Genomic DNA, 24,120 nt, shown 5'->3' with positions numbered 1-24,120 from the left:
CGATACAAAACAAGAGAAACTGAGACAAAGACAAGACAAAACGAACTAAAACCACAGAGTGTGACGGTGGTTGGCCGACCATAGAAATAAAAAAAAAGGAAAAGCCAACCACTTAGAAACACGTTAAAAAATCAGTTTAAAAGCATAGGCCAAAGGCCAGAATCAACACAAAACAATAACAGAAAATAGAAACACTCAGATTAAATGATAAAAGCCCCCTGCCCGAATAAAACTTAAAACTAAGTCAGCCATAGCCGAGTCATCTGTTAAAAGGGCAGGGAGCGTGTCAGGCAGTGCGAACGACTGCCTGAGCACAGCTAAAAGTGGACAGTCCAATAAAATGTGGACCGCCGTCAAAATGGAGCCGCAGCGACATAAAGGTGGGTCCTCTCGTCGCAATAAGTGTCCGTGCGTCAGCCACGTGTGCCCAATGCGCAGCCGGCAGAGGACAACAGACTCCTTGCGAGAGACACGCAAGGAGGAGCGCCACACACCGGTAGCCCCCTTGATGGCCCGAAGTTTGTTGGGCATGGGCAGGGTGCGCCATTCAGTGTCCCAAAGGTCTAGAATTTTTGCGGCGTAGGAACGATCGCAAATCTGTCTCCGGGAGGCCAACGTCCAGAGATGGTGCACTAATCGCTTCTTTCGCCAGCCGGTCAACATTTTCGTTGCCGGGGATCCCAACATGGCCTGGGGTCCACACGAAGACCGCGGAGCGGCCGCAACGCGCAAGAGTATGCAGGGACTCATGGATAGCCATCACCAGACGGGAACGAGGAAAACACTGGTCGAGAGCTCGTAAACTGCTCAGGGAATCGCTACAGATAACGAAGGACTCACCTGGGCAGGAGCGGATATACTCTAGGGCACGAAAGATGGCGACCAGCTCAGCAGTGTAAACGCTGCAGCCATCCGGCAAGGAACGTTGTTCGGAATGGTCCCCTAGAGTTAGCGCATAACCGACACGACCAGCAACCATCGAACCGTCGGTGTAAACAATTCCAGAGCCCTCATACGTGGCCAGGATGGAAGAAAAGCGGCGGCGGAAGGCCTCTGGAGGGACCGAGTCCTTCGAGCACTGTGCCAAGTCGAGCCGAAGGCAAGGGCGAGGACAACACCATGGGGGTGTACGCAAAGTGGCCCGGAAAGGAGGTGGAACAGGAAAAAATCCAAGCCCGGAGAGAAGCTCCTTAACGCGTACGGCGATCGGACAACCCGACCGGGGCCGCCGCTCTGGCAGATGGACGACCGATCGCGGGAACAGGAGACGATAGTTAGGATGCCCGGGCGAGCTTAGAACATGGGCAGTATAAGCGGCCAGCAAACGATGGCGTCGGAACCGCAGTGGAGGTACACCTGCCTCCACTAGTACGCTGTCCACAGGGCTGGTGCGGAAAGCACCAGTGGCAAGGCGTATCCCGCTGTGGAGAATTGGGTCCAGCACCCGTAACGCAGATGGGGATGCTGAGCCATAAGCCAGGCTCCCATAATCCAGGCGGGACTGGATGAGCGCCTGGTAGAGCCGTAACAGGGTAGAGCGGTCGGCGCCCCAGCGGGTGTGGCTCAAACATCGCAGAGCATTGAGATGCCGCCAACATGGCTGTTTGAGCTGCCGGATATGAGGCAGCCAAGTCAACCGGGCATCGAAAACCACCCCCAAAAACCTGTGGGTCTCCACCACAGCAAGCAGTACGTCGGCAAGATAAAGCTGCGGCTCAGGATGGACTGTTCGGCGCCGGCAGAAATGCATAACGCGGGTCTTGGCTGCCGAAAACTGAAACCCATGCGCTACAGCCCAAGACTGCGCCTTGCGGATAGCGCCCTGTAGCTGACGTTCAACCGCTGCAATGCCAGTAGAGCCGTAATAAAGGCAGAAGTCGTCAGCATACAGGGAAGCGGAGACAGAATTTCCCACGGCCGCAGCAAGCCCGTTAATGGCTATTAAAAACAGACAGACACTTAAAACAGAACCCTGTGGCACACCGTTCGCCTGGACGTGGGAGGAACTATACGAGGCCGCGACTTGCACGCGGAAGATACGACACGTCAGAAAATTGCGGATAAAAATCGGCAGAGGACCCCGAAGACCCCATCCATGAAGCGTAGAAAGGATGTGATGACGCCATGTCGTATCGTACGCCTTCCGCATGTCGAAAAAGACAGCGACCAGGTGCTGACGGCGGGCAAAGGCAGTACGGATGGCCGACTCCAGGCTCACCAGATTGTCGGTGGCGGAGCGGCCTTTACGGAACCCACCCTGAGACGGAGCAAGAAGGCCCCGAGACTCCAGTACCCAATTCAAGCGCCGGCTCACCATACGTTCAAGCAACTTGCAAAGAATGTTGGTGAGGCTAATGGGACGGTAGCTGTCCACCTCCAGAGGGTTCTTTCCAGGTTTCAAAACGGGGATGACAACGTCTTCCCGCCATTGCGACGGAAACTCCCCCTCGACCCAAAGACGGTTGTAAAGATCGAGAAGGCGCCGCTGGCAGTCCACTGAAAGGTGTTTCAGCATCTGACAGTGGATGCCATCTGGCCCAGGAGCGGTATCAGGGCAAGCAGCTAGGGCACTGCGAAATTCCCACTCACTAAATGGAGCATTGTAAGATTCTAGGTGGTTGGTGCGAAACGAAAGGCTTCGACGTTCCATCCGTTCTTTAATGGAGCGGAAGGCCTGTGGGTAATTCGCAGAAGCGGAACTCATAGCAAAATGCTCTGCTAATCGATTTGCAATGACGTCGGAGTCAGTACAAACTACTCCATTCAGTGAGAGCGCAGGGACGCTGACAGGTGGCCGATAGCCGTAGACGCGTCGAATCTTGGCCCAGACCTGCGATGTAGTGACATGGAGGCCAATGGTGGACACATACCGCTCCCAGCACTCCTTCTTGCTTTGGCGGATAAGGAGGCGGGCCCGCGCACGCAGCCGTTTGAAGGCGATAAGGTGGTCTATGGAGGGATGTCGCTTGTGACGCTGGAGCGCCCGCCGGCGATCTTTAATCGCTTCAGCGATCGCAGGCGACCACCAAGGCACAGCCTTCCGCCGAGGGGAACCAGAAGAACGGGGAATGGCAGATTCGGCGGCAGTAACGATGCCGGTGGTGACCGATTGAACCACCGCATCAATGTCATCAGTAGGGAGAGGCTCAAAAGCGGCAGTGGAGGAGAACAAGTCACAGTCAGCCTTATTCATAGCCCATTTGCTAGGGCGCCCAGAAGAGTGGCGCTGTGGTAGTGACAAAAAGATCGGAAAGTGGTCACTACCACACAGGTCGTCATGCACACTCCATTGGACATACGGTAAGAGGCTATGGCTACAGAGTGAAAGGTCAATGGCGGAGTAGGTGCCATGCGCCACACTGAAGTGTGTGAAGGCACCATCATTTAACAGCGAGAGATCGAGCTGCGACAATAAACGCTCTACGATGGCGCCTCGACCTGTTGCCACTGACCCACCCCACAGAGGGTTATGGGCGTTGAAGTCGCCCAATAGCAAGAAAGGTGGCGGCAATTGGGCGACTAGTGCAGCCAGGACATGCTGCGAGACATCACCATCCGGTGGAATGTAAAGGCTGCAGACGGTAACAGCCTGTGGCGTCCACACGCGTACAGCGACAGCCTCTAAAGGCGTCTGGAGAGGGACAGACTCGCTGTGCAGAGTGTGAAGGACATATATGCAGACGCCACCAGACACCCTTTCATAAGCTGCTCGGTTCTTATAGTAACCCCGATAGCCACGGAGGGCGGGGGTTCGCATTGCTGGAAACCAAGTTTCCTGGAGAGCAATGCAGAAGAAAGGGTGAAGGCTGATAAGTTGGCGGAGCTCAGCTAGATGGTGGAAGAAATCGCTGCAGTTCCACTGGAGGATGGTGTTGTCCATGGCTGGGAAAGGCGTGACGGGACTGGGAAGGCAGATTACGCCGCCCGATCACCTGCTGCCGCCGACTGAGCACCCGCGCTAGTGCCATTCATGGTGTCTGAGGGACCGCCGAGATCGAGGTCCTCAGCGGACGCCAGAATCTCCACCTCATCTTTGGACGCAGAGGGAGAAGGTTGCGGTGGGACAGGTGCCACCGCAATTTCAGGATTCTTGGGAGCCTTTTTTTTTGACTGCTTTGCTCGCTGCGCCTTTGGTGGTTCTGGCTGGGAGGGCGCCACCGGGTCAGTCTCAGGGACTGAAGACGACCGCGACGCCCTACGACCAGCGACCGGTGGTTTTTTGGCAGACTGGCGAGTGTCCGCTTTGGCACTTGGCAAAGCCTGGGATGGGAGGGCCCCAAGGGACCCCTTCCGGGCGAGAGGAGCCGAAGAAGGCCCACGCTTCTCCGGCTGTGAAGGGGGAACAGATGTCCCCGGTGGTTGGGGTGGTGTTGCTCCTGAAGTAGATGGAGCAGGAGCAACAGGGAGTGAAGTGCCCCCCACAACCGAGGGGGCCGGTGATGGCTGACAGAGCTGAGTTCGAACTGTTGGGGACGACACTGAAGAAGTTCGAACAGGTGTTGCAGCAGCAGCATAGGTGGACGGCATGGGCACAGGATGTAGCCTTTCAAACTTCCGCCGTGCCTCGGTGTAGGTCAGGCGGTCCAGGGTCTTATATTCCATTATCTTCCTTTCCTTCTGGAAGATCCGACAGTCCGGCGAGCAGGGGGAATGGTGTTCTCCGCAGTTAACACAGATAGGAGGCGGAGCACATGGAGTATCGGGATGAGATGGGCGTCCGCAATCTCGACATGTGAGGCTGGAAGTGCAGCGGGAAGACATATGGCCGAACTTCCAGCACTTGAAGCACCGCATCGGGGGAGGGATATAGGGCTTGACGTCACATCGGTAAACCATCACCTTGACCTTTTCCGGTAACGTATCACCCTCGAAGGCCAAGATGAAGGCACCGGTAGCAACCTGATTGTCCCTCGGACCCCGATGAACGCGCCGGACGAAATGAACACCTCGTCGTTCGAGGTTGGCGCGCAGCTCGTCATCAGACTGCAAAAGGAGGTCCCTATGGAAAATAACACCCTGGACCATATTTAAACTCTTATGCGGTGTGATCGTAACAGCAACATCCCCCAACTTGTCACAAGCAAGTAACCGCCGTGACTGGGCAGAGGATGCCGTTTGTATCAGGACCGATCCAGAGCGCATTTTTGACAAACCCTCCACCTCCCCAAACTTGTCCTCTAAATGCTCGACGAAGAACTGAGGCTTTGTGGAGAGAAAAGACTCCCCATCAGCTCTCGTACAAACTAAGAATCGTGGCGAATATTTGCTACTGCCATCCTGAGATTTACGTTCCTCCCACGGCGTGGCCAGAGAGGGGAACGTTTTCGGATTGTACTTTTCAGCATTAAATTGAGCCCGAGAACGCTTAGAGACTGCTGGCGGCTGGCCGCCAGCGAGAGATGATGTACCACGCTTCATTGCGGGTCATCCGCCCTGATGCCACCTACTCCGACCAAGGGCCCTCCCCACGGGCGCCACCCAGCCGCAGCAATAGCCACCTGGCAGGACGGCCATTGCCGGGAGTCCTGATGCCCCAAGGAGATGGGCATCTACTCCTTGGCATACGTGGGGAGTTAACGGCGCAGGCATCAGTAGAGCGATCCCTGTGTTGTCAGGGGGCTACAACCAAGAGGGTACATGGCGGCCCCACCACAACGGGCTGGCTACCGTGCTGGATCTTAGGTGCAAAACAGTCCAAGGTCGTCGTCGCAGTTAAAAGAAACACTGCAGAGTGCAGCGTGGTAATCGCCCAAGAGATCGAAAACGAGCGGGACACCATTGCAACGACGAGAAAGCCGGCTAAAGGTGTAATTGCACGACGGATACAGTGCACCATGTAAGGCGCCCTTCCCCAATTGGCTCGCTCTTCGGAATAATTTAGAAAGGTGGAGGTCAAACCCGAGAGGGGACCATCACATAAGGCCGAAACATTTGAGACTCCTTTTAGTCGCCTCTTACGACAGGCAGGAAGACCGCGGGCCTATTCTTACCCCCAAACCCGCAGGGGGGAGAGAGATTGATGGCCGAGAACGAGCCATGGGCCACACTGAAATGCGTGGGAGCACCAGTGTTCAAGAGGCTAAGGTCGAGCTGAGCCAACAAATGCTCCACGGCACGACCGCGGTCATCGGAGACAGTCCTACCCCATAAAGGGTTGGGGCATTGAAATCGCCCAGCAACAAGAACGGCGGCGGCAGTTGGGCTATCAGAGCAGCCAGGACATGCCGTGCGACAGCAGCAGCCGGTGGAAGGTAAATACTGCAGACGGTAACAGCCTGTGGCGTCCACACCCGAACAGCGACAGCCTCTAACGCTGTTTGTAGAGGTACCAACTCGCTGTGAAGATAGTTAAGGACATACATGCAGACGCCACCAGACACCCTTTCATAAGCTGCCCGGTTCTTATAATAACCCCGATAGCCACGGAGGGCGGGGGTTCGCATTGCTGGAAACCAAGTTTCCTGCAGAGCAATGCAAAGGAAAGTATGAAGGCTGATAAGTTGGCGGAGCTCAGCTAGATGGTGGAAGAAACCGCTGCAGTTCCACTGGAGGATGGTATTAGCCATGGATGGGAAAGGCGTGAAGGGACTGGGGAGGCAGATTACGCCTCCGGGGCCCCTGCTGCTACTGAGTCACCACCTGCACAACAGCAATCTATTGCGTCCGAGGGACTGGCGAGATCCAGGTCCTCAGCGGACGCCAGAATCTCCACCTCATCTTCGGACGCAGAGGGAGAAGGTTGCGGTGGGACAGGTGCCACCGCAATTTCAGGATGCTTGGGAGCCTTTTTCTTCGACTGCTTTGCACGCTGTGCCTTAGGTGGGTCTGGCTGGGAACGCCTCACTGGGTCAGTCTCAGGGACTGAAGACGACCATGACGCCCTACGACCAGCGACCGGTGGTTGTTTGACAAACTTACGGGTGTCCACTTTGGCACTGGGCAAAGCCTGGGATGAGAGGGCCCCAAGGGACCCCTTCCGGGGCAGAGGAGCCGAAGAAGGCTCACGCTTCTCCGGCTGTCAAGGGGGAACAGATGTCCCCGGTGGTTGGGGTGGTGTTGCTCCTGAAGTAGATGGAGCAGGAGCAACAGGGAGTGAAGTGCCACCCACAACCAAGGGGGTCGGTGAATTCTGGCAGAGCTGAGATCGAACTTGTGTTGCAGCAGCGGCATAGGTAGACGTCATGGGTACACGATGTAGCCGCTCATATTTCCGCCTTGCCTCGGTGTAAGTCAGGCGGTCCAGGGTCTTATATTCCATTATCTTCCTTTCCTTCTGGAAGATCCGACAGTCCGGTGAGCAGGGGGAATGGTGTTTGCCACAGTTAACACAGATGGGAGGCGGAGCACATGGAGTATCAGGATGCGAAGGACGTCCACATTCCCGACACGTGGTGCTGGAAGTACAGCGGGATGAAATGTGCAGCATTTAAAACACCGCATCGGAGGAGGGATATATGGCTTCACATCACAACGGTTGGTTGGTTGGTTTGGGGGGGATTAAAGGGAACAGACTGCGACGGTCATCGGTCCCTTTGTCCAAGTACTAAAAACACCCACAGAGAATAAAAAACGAGTAACAGAATAGAGCACATACGACACAGAACAAGAGAAATTGAGACGAAGACCAGACAAAACAAACTAAAAGCACAGAGTGTGACGGTGGTTGGCCGACCAGAGAAATACAAAAGGAAAAGCCAACCACTTGAAATACATTAAAAAATCAGCTTAAAACCGGAGGCCAAAGGCCAGAATCAACACAAAACAATAAGATAAAACACAAACACTCAGATTAAAGAATAAAAACCCCCTGCCCGAATAAAACGTAAACCTAAGTCAGCCATTGCCGATGATGATGATGATGATGATGATTAGTGTTTTAGGGCGCACAACAGCGAGGTTATCAGCGCCCGTTCCCAAAAGTTCAATTCAGAGCCGAATGGTGAGAGAATTGGTATTGTTCAAATTGCAAGATGGGACACAGCACATCAAAACAGGGAGATAAAACTAAAAATAAAATAGCAGTACAAACAGGTAAAAATAATTAACGGTGGCTGAGTGACCACTTACAAATAATGGGTGACCAAACCACCGGACAGCACATTAAGACTTCAATCCCAATAGTTTGGGAAGAAGGCCAGACATCACACAAAAACGTAAAACTCTAGCAACACTCGCCTCATTATTAGTTAAAAGAGGGTAGGTCTGGTGGGAAACTGAAATCGTCCCTCAAACCCGCATATAAAACACACTCAGTTAAAATATGTCGTATCGACAGCTGTGTCCCACATGCCTGACACGTTGGTGGCTCCTCACGACGTAACAGAAAACCATGTGTCCAAGGACAATGTCCTATTCGAAGCCGTTTAAGGGCTACTTCCTCAGCGCGTCGGTGGCGGAAGGAGGTGAGCCACGGTCGGACAGAATCCTTCACCGCTCGCAACTTATTATCCCTCACGTCCAGCCACTGAGCCTCCCACCAACGCATGACCTTCCGAGTCACGAAAGACGCAATGGCATGCAGGGGGACGGAACAGCGAGCAGGAGGTGGGATGGAGCAAGCCTCCTTGGCAGCCGCATCTGCAAGTTCATTGCCAGGAATCCCTATGTGCCCTGGAACCCAGCAGCAAATTACATCCTTACCCTGCTGTTGCAAGAGCAGGAGTGCGTCCTGCACCTCTTGCACCATCCGATCTGCTGGGTACATCTGTTCAAGAGCGTGTAGAGCACTTTGGGAATCGGAGCAGATGATGAATTTCGTGCCACGATGTCGGCGCATATGCTCTAATGCTTGCAGAATGGCAAACAGTTCTGCATAGTAAACGGAGAACTGCTCTGGGAGCCCTATCCGATGGACAGTATCGGGAAACACAGCAGAGCAGCCCATAAAATCCCCCTGTTTAGACCCATCCGTGTAAACAGTAAGAAAATCGGAATGGCGTTCTAAAATCTCAGTAAGTTTAATTTTAAAAAGGTGGTCCGGGGTACAATACTTCCTGTAAGCAGCCAGATCAAGAAGTAATCTTGGCCTTTGTAGTCGCCAGGGAGATCCCCTACTCCATCCCTGGTGGAGTACCTTAATGCCCTCCAGGTGTACTAACTCGAGACTCTCCTTCGCACGGATGCCAAACGGCTTTGTTGCCTTCGGACGGTGGCGGAAGAGACGTTCCAGTGCCGGCTGGGAAAAAGTGTTGGACGCCAATGAAAGAGGAGTGGACTTGGCCCTGTACGCGTGCCATACCACGAGGAGAAGACGCCGAATGGACAGCGGAGGCTCTCCCGCCTCGACACACAGACTAGCAACCGGACTCGTGCGATAAGCCCCCGTTGAAAGCCTAATACCCTCATGGTGAATCACGTCCAACATTTTGAGGTAGGAAGGTCTGGCAGAGCCATAAGCTTGACATCCGTATTCCAGTCGAGGTCGCACAAAGGCCTTATAACGTTGGAGCAGACGTGCCCTGTCAGTGCCCCAGGATCTACGACTAACGCATTTAAGGACGTTTAAAGCCTTGAAACAGCGGACTTTTAGATCCATTAAGTGTGGCAACCATGTGAGCTTCTCATCAAAAATAAGCCCGAGATATTTCACTTTTTCCATAAAGGGGAGAACAGTGTCTCCTAGTTTTAAAACAGGGAGATTAAAAAGAGAACGGGAACGGTTAAAATCTACACAAACGGTCTTCTCCAAAGAGAATTTAAAGCCCGTGGTCTTAGACCATTCCTCCAATCGCACGAGTGTCAGCTGTAATTGGCGTGTAGCAGCTGTGAGGGAGGAAGACGCACAGAAAATGGAGAAATCGTCCACAAACAAGGAGCACTGCACGGGCCGTCGTACTGTGGACGCAATACTATTGATGGCAATTGCGAAAGCTGTCACACTGAGGACACTTCCTTGAGGGACACCGTTCTCCTGCTTAAAACGGTCAGACAGGACATTCCCAACCTTATACTTAAAATATCTGTCCGACAGAAAGGATCGGATGAGTGTGGGTAAACGCCCACGGAAACCCCACTCATAAAGCTGCCGCAAAATGGTATGCCTCCAGGTAGTATCGTACGCCTTCGCCAGGTCGAAGAAAACCCCGATAAGGTGTTGCTTACGTAGGAAAGCATCTTGTATCGCTGTTTCGAGTAGGATCAGGTTATCGAGGGTGGAATGATACCTCCTGAACCCACACTGGCAGCGGGTAAGTAAGCATCTGGATTCGAGAACCCACACCAGGCGCCGATTGACCATACGCTCAAATGTCTTTCCGACGCAGCTCGTGAGACTGATGCTACGGTAACTACTAGGTTCGGTCTGATCCTTCCCTGGTTTTAAAAGGGGAATTAAAATCGATTCTTTCCACGAACTAGGAAAGTCGCCTGTCTTCCAAATTTCATTAAAAAGTTGAAGGAGGACTTCCTTCGACCGCAGATCCAACTGCTGCAGCATGCTATACGATATCAGGTCTGGACCAGGTGCGGTATCCCGAGATACGGACAGAGCAGAGTCCAACTCCCACAAAGAGAAAGGCTGGTTGTATTCCTCAGCGTTCTTTGAACGGAAATCAAAACCAGCTCTCTCCTGTGTACCCCGATAGCGCAGAAATTCTGTTGTTTCAAACCTTTGCGGGTTTCCGCTTTGACACTGGGCGAAGTCTGGGAAGGGAGGGCCCCAAGGGACCCCTTCCTGGCTAGAGTAGCCGAAGAAGCCCCACGCTTCTCCGGCTGGGAAGGGGGGACGAATATCCCTGATGGTTGGGGTGGTGTTGCTCCTGGAGTAGATGGAGCAACGGAGGGGGAAGTGCCCCCCACAACCAAGGGGGCCGGGTCATTGTGACATAGCTGAGAGGCAACAGTACGTGACGACACGGGAGAGGACCGGATCGCTGTTGCTGCAGCGGCATAGGAGGATGTCATGGGCACGGGATGTAGCCGCTCATATTTCCGCCTTGCCTAGGTGTAGTTCAGGCGGTCCAGAGTCTTACATTCCATTATCTTCCTTTCCTTCTGGAAGATCCTACAGTCTGTCGAGCAGGGGGAATGGTGTTCTCCGCAGTTAACACAGATAGGAGGCGGGGCAGATGGAGTATCAGGATGCGAAGGACGTCCACAATCCCGACACGTGATGCTGGAAGTACAGCGAGATGACATGTGCCCGAACTTCCAGCATTTAAAACACCGCATCGGAGGAGGGATATATGGCTTCACATCACAACGGTAAACCATCACCTTAACCTTTTCGGGTAATACATCACCCTCAAAGGCCAAGATGAAGGCACCGGTGGCTACCTGATTATCCCTCGGACCCCGATGGACGCGCCGGACGAAGTGAACACCTCGTCGTTCGAGGTTGGCGCGTAATTCATCGTCGGACTGCAGAAGAAGATCCCTGTGGAATATAATACCCTGGACCATGTTGAGACTCTTATGCGGCGTGATGCTAACTGAAACATCCCCCAACTTGTCACAATTGAGCAACCTCCGTGACTGGGCAGAGGATGCCGTTTGGATGAGCACAGAACCAGAGCGCAGCTTGGACAAGCCCTCCACCTCCCCGAACTTGTCCTCTAAATTCTCCACAAAAAACTGGGGCTTGGTTGACATACACGATTCCCCATCAACTCGCGTACACACAAGGAACCGGGGTGAATAGTCTCCACTGCATTCTTTTGCCATACGTTCCTCCCATGGAGTGGCCAGGGAGGGAAATGATCGTGGTTCGTATTTCCTGCCGTTGAGGTTAGGCCTCGATCGCTTAGATTGGTTGGTTGGTTTGTGGGATTAAAGGGACCAGACTGCTACGGTCATCGGTCCCTTTTCCCAAGTACTAAAAACACCCACAGAGAATAAAAACGAGAAACAGAATAGAGCACAGACAACACAGAACAAGAGAAACTGAGACAAAGACCAGACAAAACGAACTAAAATTACACAGAGTGTGATGGTGGTTGGCCGACCATAGAAATAAAAAAGGAAAAGCCAACCACTTAAAACACATTAAAAAAATCAGTTTAAAACCGGAGGCCAAAGGCCAGAATCAACACAAAACAACAAGATAAAACAGAAACACTTAGATTAAATGATAAAAACCCCCTGCCCGACTAAAACGTAAAACTAAGCCAGCCATAACAGAGTCATCAGATAAAAGGGCAGGGTGCGTGTCAGGCAGTGCGAACGACTGCCTGAGCACAGCTAAAAGCGGACACTCCAATAAAATATGGACCACAGATAAAACGGAGCCGCAGCGACAGAGGGGTGCGTCCTCACGGCGCAATAAGTGGCCGTGCGTAAGCCGAGTGTGCCCAATGCGCAGCCGGCAGAGGACAACACACTCCTTGCGAGAGACCCGCAAGGAGGAGCGCCACACACCGGTAGCCCCCTTGATGGCCCGAAGTTTGTTGCGTGAAGGCAGGGCGCGCCATTCAGTGTCCCAAAGGTCCAGAATTTTGCGGCGTAGGAATGCTCGCAAATCTGTCTCCGGGAGGCCAACGTCCAGAGATGGTGCACTAGTCGCCTCTTTCGCCAGCCGGTCAACATTCTCATTGCCGGGGATACCAACATGCCCTGGGGTCCACACGAAGACCGCAGAGCGGCCGCAACGCGCAAGAGTATGCAGGGACTCATGGACAGCCATCACCAGACTGGAACGAGGGAAACACTGGTCGAGAGCTCGTAAACTGCTCAGGGAATCGCTACAGATAACGTAGGACTCACCTGAGCAGGAGCGGATATACTCTAGGGCTCGAAAGATGGCGACCAGCTCCGCAGTGTAAACGCTGCAGCCAGCTGCCAAGGAACGTTGTTCGGAATGGTCCCCTAGAGTGAGCGTATAACCGACTCGACCAGCAACCATCGAGCCGTCGGTGTAAACAATGCCAGAGCCCTGATACGTGGCCAGGATGGAATAAAAGCGGCGGCAGAAGGCCTCTGGAGGGACTGAGTCCTTCGAGCCCTGTGCCAAGTCTAGCCGAAGGCAAGGGCGAGGAACGCACCACGGGGGTGTACGCAGAGGTGCCCGGAAAGGAGATGGAACAGGGACAAACCCAAGCCCGGAGAGAAGCTCCTTGACGCGTACGGCGATCAAACAACCCGACCGGGGCCGACGTTCTGGCAGATGGACGACTGACTGCGGGAACAGGACACGGGAATTTGGACGCCCGGGCGAGCTAAAAACATGGGCAGCATAAGCAGCCAGTAATTGTTGGCGTCGGAACCGCAGTGGAGGGACACCTGCCTCCACTAGGACGCTGTCCACAGGGCTGGTGTGGAAAGCACCAGTGGCAAGGCGTATCCCGCTGTGGAGAATTGGGTCCAGCACCCGCAACGCAGACGGGGATGCTGAGCCATATGCCAGGCACCCATAATCCAGACGGGACTGGATTAACGCCTGGTAGAGCCGTAACAGGGTAGAGCGGTCGGCGCCCCAGCGGGTGTGGCTCAAACATCGCAGTGCATTGAGATGCCGCCAACACGCCTGTTTGAGCTGCCGAATATGAGGCAGCCAAGTCAACCGAGCATCAAAAACGACCCCCAAAAACCCGTGCGTCTCAACCACTGCAAGGAGTTCGTCGGCAAGATAAAGCTGCGGCTCAGGATGGACTGTTCGTCGCCGGCAGAAATGCATAACGCTGGTCTTGGCTGCCGAAAATTGAAACCCATGCGCTACAGCCCAAGACTGCGCCTTACGGATAGCGCCCTGTAGCTGACGTTCAACAGCTGCAATGCCAGTAGAGCTGTAGTAAAGGCAGAAGTCGTCAGCATACAGGGAAGCGGAGACAGAATTTCCCACGGCCGCAGCAAGCCCGTTAATTGCTATTAAAACCAGACAGACACTTAAAACAGAACCCTGTGGCACACCGTTCTCCTGGACGTGGGAGGAACTATACGAGGCCGCGACTTGCATGCGGAAGGTACGACACGACAGAAAATTGCGGATAAAAATCGGCAGAGGACCACGAAGACCCCATCCATGAAGCGTAGAAAGGATGTGATGACGCCATGTCGTATCGTACGCCTTCCGCATGTCGAAAAAGACAGCGACCAGGTGCTGACGGCGGGCAAAGGCAGTACGGATGGCCGACTCCAGGCTCACCAGATCGTCGGTTGCGGAGCGGCCTTTACGGAACCCACCCTGAGACGGAGCCAGAAGGCCCCGAGACTCCAGTACCCAATTCAAGCGCCGGCTCACCATCCGTTCAAGCAACTTGCAAAGATCGTTGGTGAGGCTAATGGGACGGTAGCTGTCCACCTCCAGAGGGGTCTTTCCAGGTTTCAAAACGAGGATGACAATGCCTTCCCGCCATTGCGACGGAAACTCCCCCTCGACGCAAAGACGGTTGTAAAGAGCGAGAAGGCGCCGCTGGCAGTCCACTGAAAGGTGTTTCAGCATCTGACAGTGGATGCCATCTGGCCCAGGAGCGGTATCAGGGCAAGCAGCTAGGGCACTGCGAAATTCCCACTCACTAAATGGAGCATTGTAAGATTCTGGGTGGTTGGTGCGAAACGAAAGGCTCCGACGTTCCATCCGCTCTTTAATGGAGCGGAAGGCCTGGGGGTAATTCGCAGAAGCGGAACTCATAGCAAAATGCTCTGCTAAGCGATTTGCAATGACGTCGGAGTCAGTACAAACTACTCCATTCAGTGAGAGCGCAGGGACGCTGACAGGTGGCCGATAGCCGTAGACACGTCGAATCTTGGCCCAGACCTGCGATGGAGTGACATGGAGGCCAATGGTGGACACATACCGCTCCCAGCACTCCTCCTTGCCTTGGCGGATAAGGAGGCGGGCCCGCGCACGCAGCCGTTTGAAGGCGATAAGGTGGTCCATGGAGGGATGTCGCTTGTGACGCTGGAGCGCCCGCCGGCGATCTTTAATCGCTTCAGCGATCTCAGGCGACCACCAAGGCACAACCTTCCGCCGAGGGGACCCAGAAGAACGGGGAATGGCAGATTCGGCGGCAGTAACGATGCCGGTGGTGACCGATTGAACCACCGCATCAATGTCATCACTAGAGAGAGGCTCAAAAGCGGCAGTGGAGCAGAACAAGTCCCAGTCAGCCTTATTCATAGCCCATCTGCTAGGGCGCCCAGAAGAGTGACGCTGTGGTAGTGACAGATCGGAAAGTGGTCACTACCACACAGGTCGTCATGCACACTCCATTGGACAGACGGTAAGAGGCGAGGGCTACAGATTGAAAGGTCAATGGCGGAGTAGGTGCCATGCGCCACACTTAAGTGTGTGAAGGCACCATCATTTAACAGCGAGAGATCGAGCTGCGACAATAAATGCTCAACGATGGCGCCTCGACCTGTTGCCACTGACCCACCCCACAGAGGGCTATGAGCGTTGAAGTCGCCCAATAGCAAGAAAGGTGGCGGCAATCGGGCGACCAGTGCAGCCAGGACATGCTGCGAGACATCACCATCCGGTGGAATGTAAAGACTGCAGACGGTAACAGCCTGTGGCGTCCACACGCGTACAGCGACAGCCTCTAAAGGCGTCTGGAGAGACAGACAGACTCGCTGTGCAGAGTGTGAAGGACATATATGCAGACGCCACCAGACACCCTTTCATAAGCTGCTCGATTCTTATAATAAACCCGATAGCCCCGGAGGGCGGGGGTTCGCATTGCTGGAAACCAAGTTTCCTGGAGAGCAATGCAGAAGAAAGGGTGAAGGCTGAGAAGGTGGCGGAGCTCAGCTAGATGGTGGAAGAAACCGCTGCAGTTCCACTGCAGGATGGTATTGGCCATGGCTGGGAAAGGCGTGACGGGACTGGGAAGGCAGATTACGCCGCCGGGTCACCTGCTGCCTCCGGCTGAGCACCCGCGCTAGTGCTATTCATGGCGTCTGAGGGACCGGCGAGATCGAGGTCCTCAGCGGACGCCAGAATCTCCACCTCGTCCTCAGACGCAGAGCTGGAAGGTTGCGGTGGGGTGGCTGCCACCGCGAGTTCCTTGGGCTTAGAGCTCTTCTTCTTTGGTTTCTCGCGCTGCTCCTTGGGTTTAACTGGCTGGGAGGGCTTCACCGATTTAGTCTCCGGGACTGAAGAGGATCGTGAAGCCCTTCGACCAGCTGATTGTGGGCACTTACGCCACTGTCTGTCGTCAGCCTTCCCGCTGGTGGAAACCTGGGAAGGGAGGGACCCAAGGGACCCCTTGCGAGCGTGAGAAGCCGAAGAAGTTGGACACTTCTCCAGCTTAGAAGCAGGGATGGACGTCCCTGATGGGGGGGATGGTGTTGCCCCTGAGGTAGGTGGCGCAGGAGCAACCCGGTGGGTAGAGCCCCCCGCTGGCAAGGGGGCAGGAGGAGTTGTACCACTCAGCGATCCGGCCGGAAGACGCGAAACTGATGGGGCGAGCATAGGTGTTGTAGCAGCGGCATAGGAAGATGTCATTCTCACTGGATGTAATCGGTCGTATTTCCTTTTGGCCTCAGTATAAGTCAGTCGGTCTAGGGTCTCATATTCCATGATTTTGCGCTCTTTCTGGAATATGCTGCAGTCTGGCGAGCAAGGTGAATGGTGCTCCCCGCAGTTGACGCAGATGGGAGGCGGGGCACATGGAGTATCGGGATGAGATGGGCGTCCGCAATCTCGACATGTGAGGCTGGAAGTGCAGCGGGAAGACATATGGCCGAACTTCCAGCACTTGAAGCACCGCATCGGGGGAGGGATATAGGGCTTGACGTCACATCGGTAGACCATCACCTTGACCTTTTCCGGTAACGTATCACCCTCGAAGGCCAAGATGAAGGCACTGGTAGCAACCTGATTGTCCCTCGGACCCCGATGAACGCGCCGGACGAAATGAACACCTCTACGTTCTAAGTTGGCGCGCAGCTCGTCATCAGACTGCAAAAGGAGGTCCCTATGGAAAGTAACACCCTGGACCATATTTAAACTCTTATGCGGTGTGATCGTAACAGCAACATTCCCCAACTTGTCACAAGCAAGTAACCCCCGTGACTGGGCAGAGGATGCCGTTTGTATCAGGACCGATCCAGAGCGCATTTTTGACAAACCCTCCACCTCCCCAAACTTGTCCTCTAAATGCTCGACGAAGAACTGAGGCTTTGTGGAGAGAAAAGACTCCCCATCAGCTCTCGTACAAACTAAGAATCTGGGCGAATATTTGCTACTGCCATCCTGAGATTTACGTTCCTCCCACGGCGTGGCCAGAGAGGGGAACGTTTTCGGATTGTACTTTTCAGCATTAAATTGAGCCCGAGAACGCTTAGAGACTGCTGGCGGCTGGCCGCCAGCGAGAGATGATGTACCACGCTTCATTGCGGGTCATCCACCCTGATGCCACCTACTCCGACCAAGGGCCCTCCCCACGGGCGCCACCCAGCCGCAGCAATAGCCACCTGGCAGGACGGCCATTGCCGGGAGTCCTGATGCCCCAAGGAGATGGGCATCTACTCCTTGGCATACGTGGGGAGTGAACGGCGCAGGCATGAGTAGAGCGATCCCTGTGTTGGTTGGTTGGTTTAAGGATGAAAGGGAACAAACTGCAGAGGTCATTGGTCCCTTTTCCAAAATACTAAAATTACCCACAGAGAATAAAATATGTTCAACAGAATAGGAGACAGACGACACAGAACGAAAGAAACGTAGACAAGGACCAGACAAAACAAAATCAAAGCACACGGAGTGCGACGGTGGTTGGCCGACCATAGGAACAAAAAAAAAAGGGAAAGCCAACCACCGAAAACACATTAAAAACTGAATTCAAAACCGGAGGCCAAAGGCCAGAATCAACACAAAACAATCAAAACAGAAACACTCAGAGTAAATGATAAAAAAACCCTGCCCGAATAAAACGTAAAACTAAGTCAGCCATAGCAGAGTCATCCGTTAAAAGGGCAGGGAGCGAGTCAGGCAGTGGGAACGACTGCCTGAGCACAACTAAAAGTGGACAGTCTAATAAAATGTGGACCACTGTCAAAACGGAGCCGCAGCGACATAAAGGTGGGTCCTCACGCCGCAATAGGTGGCCGTGCGTCATCCATGTGTGCCCAATGCGCAGCCGGCACAGGACTACAGACTCCTTGCGAGAGACCCGCAAGGAGGACCGCCACACATCGGTCGTCTCCTTAACAGCCCGCAGCTTATTCGGGGATGTGAGGCCACGCCACTCATCAACCCACATCCCAATCACCTTACGGCGCAACACCAGCTGCTGGTCGCGAGCCGTGAGGCCGATCTCCAAAGCCGGGGCGTCGATCGCCCCTTTGGCCAGGCTGTCAACACGTTCGTTCCCCGGGATGCCAACGTGGCCTGGCGTCCAAACAAAAACCACCGAACGACCAGAGCGGGTAATGGTGGAAACAGACTCCCGAATAGAGGACACCAGAGGAGAAGAGGCATAGCAGCGGTCGACGGCCTGGAGGCTGCTCAGGGAGTCACTACAGATGACGACGGACGTACCTGAGCAGGAACGCATATGCTCAAGAGCGCGCAATATGGCCACCAGCTCTGCAGTAAAAATACTGCAGCCAGCCGGCAAGGAGCGCTGTTCAACATGGGCATCGTGAGCAAAAGCGTAGGCAGTGCGACCATCAACCAGGGAACCATCAGTGTAGACACTCTCACAGACCTGTGGCTGAGGCACTTTATGTTCAGTGCCTTCAGGGATCTGGCTTTCAAGTCACGTAGGTGTGGCAACCATGACAACCTGGAGTCAAAAATGAGGCCCAGAAACCGCACTGCGTCTCTAAAATGTAGGACAGCATTCCCATATGCAAGGCAGGCAACGTAAAAAGACGACGATAACGATTAAAATGAACACAAATACCGTTATCGGCAGAAAACCGAAAACCCGTCTTTGCAGCCCACTCCTCTAACCGCCGCACTGTTAGCTGTAACTGACGGCTCACGGTTGCAACACTGGAGGAGGAACAGAAAACAGCAAAGTCGTCCACAAACAAGGAGCACTGTACTGGACTCCTCACTGTAGACGTTATACTGTTGATGGCTATGGCAAAGAGGGTAACGCTTGAAACACCGCCCTGGGGGACACCGTTCTCTTGCTCAAAGCGACCAGACAGTGTGTTACCAACGCGGGTCCGAAAAAACCGCTGAGACAGGAAAGACCGAATGAAAATGGAGAGGCGGCCACGAAAGCCCCATTGATGCAGTTGTGCAAGAATACAGTGTCTCCAAGTAGTATCATATGCCTTACTGATATCAAAGAAGATACCGATACAGTGATGCTGACGGAGGAAAGCCTGCTGAATAGCCGCCTCCAGGAGGGTCAGATTGTCGACCGTGGACCGAAATTTTCGGAATCCACACTGAAAGCGGCTAAGGAGCTGTCTGGTCTCTAGCAGCCAGACCAGACGACAGTTAACCATCCGTTCCAGGGTCTTTCCGACACAGCTTGTCAAGGCGATACTACGATAACTACTGGGACATGTGCGGTCCTTTCCTGGTTTGAGGAGAGGGATAAGGATTGCCTCCCTCCACGAGGTAGGAAACACTCCTGTCTGCCATATGAGATTAAAACATTCAAGGAGGATTTCCTTTGACGCCGCTGGCAGATGTCGCAACATGTAGTACCGGATGCGGTCATAACCTGGTGCAGTGTCCGAAGTCGCAGTAAGTGCCGATTCAAGTTCCCACATGGAGAAAGGGGAGTTGTAGGCCTCAGAACTGTTCGACCGAAAGTCCAAGTTCACTCTTTCGACAGTCGCACGGTAGCGACGAAACGCTGAATCCTGGGTTGCAGTGGCAGTACTTTGTGCAAAATGCTCTGCCAGCGTCTGAGCAATGGCTCTGGGTGTCGTTTGGATGTATCCCTGGTTCAGGACTGCAGCTATTCGTAAACGGCTGCATTTACCGGAAATCCTCCGGATGGCTTCCCAAACTTTTGTGGAACAAGTGGAACGGTTGATGGAGTCCAGGACCTCCTGCCATGACCTTTTCGTGCTCTCTTTAATGATTCGGCGTGCCCTGGCTCTCGCGATTCGAAAGGCGGTAAGATTGACCGCTGTTGGGCGGCATTTAAATCGGCGAAGAGCCACGAGTCTGTCCCGGATGGCTGAACGGTACTCTTCCGTCCACCAAGGCACAAGGCGCCGCTTAGGAGGACCAGAAGACTGTGGTATCGACAGGTCAGCAGCATAATGGATCACAAGTGTGATGTGATCCACCCATTCCTGTACGCTGTTGTGGCGTTCAAAGACAGCCAACCGAGTGAACAGAGGCCAGTTAGCCCTGCCAATCATCCACGATGTCGGCCTCTGCTCCAGCAGTACACCATCCAGGAGATGAATGCGGATGGGGAAGTGATCGCTGGAATGAAGGTCGTCAATGACCCCCCAGTGAACAGAGTCGGTGAAGGCTGGAGAGCAGAAAGATAGGTTAATGGCTGAGAACGACCCAGTAGCGGCCGAGAAATGAGTTGGAGTACCTGTGTTGAGGATGCACAACACCTTAGATGTTAGGAGGCTCTCCAAAATTGGACCTCGAGTGCAAAGAAAAGTGGAGCCCCACAGGACATGATGGGCATTGAAGTCTCCCAGGAGAAGAAAGGGGTGGAGGAGTTGGTCGATAACATCTGTGAGAGCCTCTAAGTTCACTGCATCCAGAGGGGGTAAATAAAGGAAGCAAACAGCAAGCCTTCGACGGGAATTAATTTCAACTGCAACTGCTTGCAGATCAGTATCCAGGGGGAGAGCAGAGGAGTGGTGGTCATTATTGACAAACACGGCGACTCTGCCTTTGGCCCTTTCTCCAGTCAGGTCATCTTTGCGATACAACGTATAGCCCCTGAGTACAGGAGCATCAGATGGTTTTAGATGTGTTTCCTGTAAACACAAGCACAGGGGGCGTTGCCGTGCTAGGAGGTGCAGTTCCTCCACATGTGCCCGGAATCCATTCATGTTCCACTGTATAATGGGAGCCATCTATCAGGGTGGGAGTACCTTCATTCTCACTTTCTGTCGGGGAGGAGAGCCCACAACAGGCGGAGGCTCAGTTTTGGGGCGAGATGATTGCCCCAGTCTGATATCAACCTCCATCGCCTCTGAAGAGCAGTCGAGAGAGACGTCAGAGAGAATGACATCAACATCAGCAGACTGTAGAACTTCAGTCTCCTTTAGCGGGCGAGTCTTCACCTTTGGCTTGGGCTTCGATTTTCTGGCCTGAGGTGGCAGCGGAGCCGAAACCTCAGAAGCAGTAGGGGGTGTAGCAGCGCTGGGCATTGCACAAGACTGGCTCTGGGAAGGGGCAGGAAGTTCCATGACGTCAGCTACCACGGCCTGGTCAAAAGGCCGGGGAGGAGCAGCAGGCTTCACAGGAACAGCAGCAGCACACGTACATTGACAAACGCAGGTGCTAGTGCTGACAGTAGCAACCTCCGTTTGTGTAGCGGCATTAGTTTTCAAGACTGGCTGTTTGAGAACGGAAGAAAACGAAGCAGCGAACGTGGGCGGCTGCAGGTACTTGTAAATTTTCTTTGCCTCACCGTACGGGATGCGTTTGGTGGTTTTAAGTTCGTGGATCTTCCGTTCCTCAAGGAAAACTCTACATTCCCTACTCCACACAGGGTGATCCCCAGAGCAGTTGACACACTTGGGAGGAGAGGAGCAACCAACTCCCTCATGGGCGGCTTTACCACAGTTCCCGCAAGTGGCTTCCCCTTTGCAGCCGAGAGTAGTGTGTCCAAAGTGTTGGCATTTAAAACACCGCATGGGGTTGGGGTAATAACGCCGTACACTGAGACGTAGGAAACCTGCCTTCACATACTCGGGCAATTTGGTACTGTTAAACGTAAGGATAAACGAGTCAGATTTCATTAGAGCACCATCCACCCGTTTCATAATGTGTTGCACGTCGACAATTCCCTCCCGGGACCATTCAGCCTTCAGTTCGTCTTGGGGAATGTCAACGAGATCTCTGCAAGTCACAACACCCTTGCTGTAGTTCAAGGTGGTGTGAAATTCAGTCTCAATCGCAAACTCCACAAGAAATTGTGCCTTCTGAAGGTTCTGGACTTGATGGAAGCTAGATGTTTCATCCAACAAGGTGCCATTTCGCAAGCGCTGTACAGATTTTAATGTGCCAGCAATACCTTCTAAGCCTTTCTGGATGTAAAATGGCGAAACTTTTTCGAAACTCCCATCTTTTCTTTTAATTATAAGAAACACTTTCTGCGAAGCAGCATACGCTCTGTTACTACTACTTGAATCAGGAGGACTGGCTACACGAGCCCTCTTGTGAGATTGGGTGTTACAACCTACCAGCGGCCCACCCTTTCCGCTGGGAGGAGAAGAAGAAAACTTCGAGGGTTCCATCTCGGTCCCACGAGCAGCTAGGGAACTAGGAGTCCACCTAGACAGAGCCCCGCGTGCCTAGGTAAGCCTTATACAACTGAGGTGCAGCAGGCTCCCCAGAGGTTGCCCGCTAACGACTGTTCCACCTCAACAGCCATGCATCCCATCGGCGCGCAGCACACCTTGAGATTGAGGTTCTTTTTATAGTGGTTGATTCCATCCTCGCGATCCGGGCGGTCAAGCCAAGATCCCCATTCCCTGAGACACACAACGTTCCACCGCCGCGCCGCACGGTGGTCGCTGAAGTATGCTCAGAGCTTACGGTGACAGGAGACTGGTGGCGCTTACCAGTCCCCAGCTCAGGAACCCCGGGGTCGCCAAGCCCGTACCCAGCAAATGAATGCTGAGCCCCTGGGGGCCAGCCAATTCGGTCAGGGAGTCTGTACCACCTGGAGGGAGATAGACGTTGGTTGGTTGGTTGTTTGAGGTTTAAGGCACCAAACAGCAAGGTCATCAGTCCCTTGTTTCAAATATACTCCATTCTGCTAACGGGACATCTCAGAAAAGTCAGAATAAAACGGAAAAAGGGAAAAACGTAAAAGGGCAGTCACGTTGTCAATGGTAAAAAACAAATGAGGGAAGTCGGGAAGAGAACGAACCCAACACAATGCTGAAGCAGCATAGGCAAGACCACCTGTGACTTAAAAGGTACAACTGCTATAATGCAGAAAATACGTATGGGAATAGAAAGACTAACCAAGCCTTAAAAAAAGGGTTAAAAAAGAGTAAAAGGGGAAGAAAAGAGGATTCCGGTCAGGGAGGTGAATCGGGAATCTCTGAACACTGCCTACAGTGGGAGACACCCAAACACTCACCGCCCTGCCCCAACACCAGAGAGATTAAAAACCTTAAAACTGAGAATAAAAACCACTCTCCCGGAGGAAACCGAGAACCAGAGAGACCAGAGGGAGATAGACACTGCAGACGGTTATGTCCTGGGTAGTCCTTACGCGGACAGCCACAGCTTCCAATGATGTTTGAAGGGGCACAGGAGCACTATATACAGAGGTAAGGACATACACGCAGGCTCCACCTGACACGCTATTGTATGTGCTACGGTTACAGTAATAACCCCTGTATCCACGGAGGACAGGTGTCCGCATTGCCGGGAACCAGGTTTCCAGGAGGGCAATGCATAAAGCAGGTGTCATGCTTAGAAGCTGTCGTAGCTCAGGGAGATGGCACTGGAGGATTGAACAAAGCGTGTCCTGTAAGGGCATTCAGGCACTGAAAAGGCAAATTACTTCGCAGGGTCACATGCTGCCACCGACTGAGTGACGGACGTCGCTACGGCCATCGTTTCTGAGGAGACGGCGAGATCCAGGTCATCAGGGGATGCAAAGAGCTCGTCCTCATCCTCAGAGGCTGAGCTGACAGGAAGCGTTGGTGCGGGAACCAGTGGGTCCTTATCTTCTTGGATTGCTTCCTCTTCTCTCTCTTGTCTTTGGTAGGAGGGTTGGCATGCTGGGAGGGCTTTCCTGATGCATTATCAGGAACAGAGGAAGAGCGTGAAGGCCTTCGACCAGCAGCTGGTGGCTTCTTCAGCCACTGGCTAGTGTCTTGTGAGACACTGGAGAAGTCCTTGGAAGGGACTCCCCCAAGGGATCCCTTCTGAACAAGTGAGGCCGGAGGAGGCTGTTGCGTCTCCGGCTGAGCAGCCGGAGAGAGCTGTCGCTTCCCTGGCTGAGGAGCCGGAGAGGGCTGTCGCCGCTCCGGCTGAGAGGTGGGGACTGACGTCCCCGGTTGCTTGGGGCGCACTGCTCCCAAACGGTGTTTTGGGAGCAGTGGAAGAGAGAG

The sequence above is a fragment of the Schistocerca nitens genome, chromosome 2 (genome assembly GCF_023898315.1).
Source record: "Schistocerca nitens isolate TAMUIC-IGC-003100 chromosome 2, iqSchNite1.1, whole genome shotgun sequence".
Lineage (NCBI taxonomy): Eukaryota > Metazoa > Arthropoda > Insecta > Orthoptera > Acrididae > Schistocerca > Schistocerca nitens.
Note: the sequence above shows the minus strand (reverse complement) of the source record.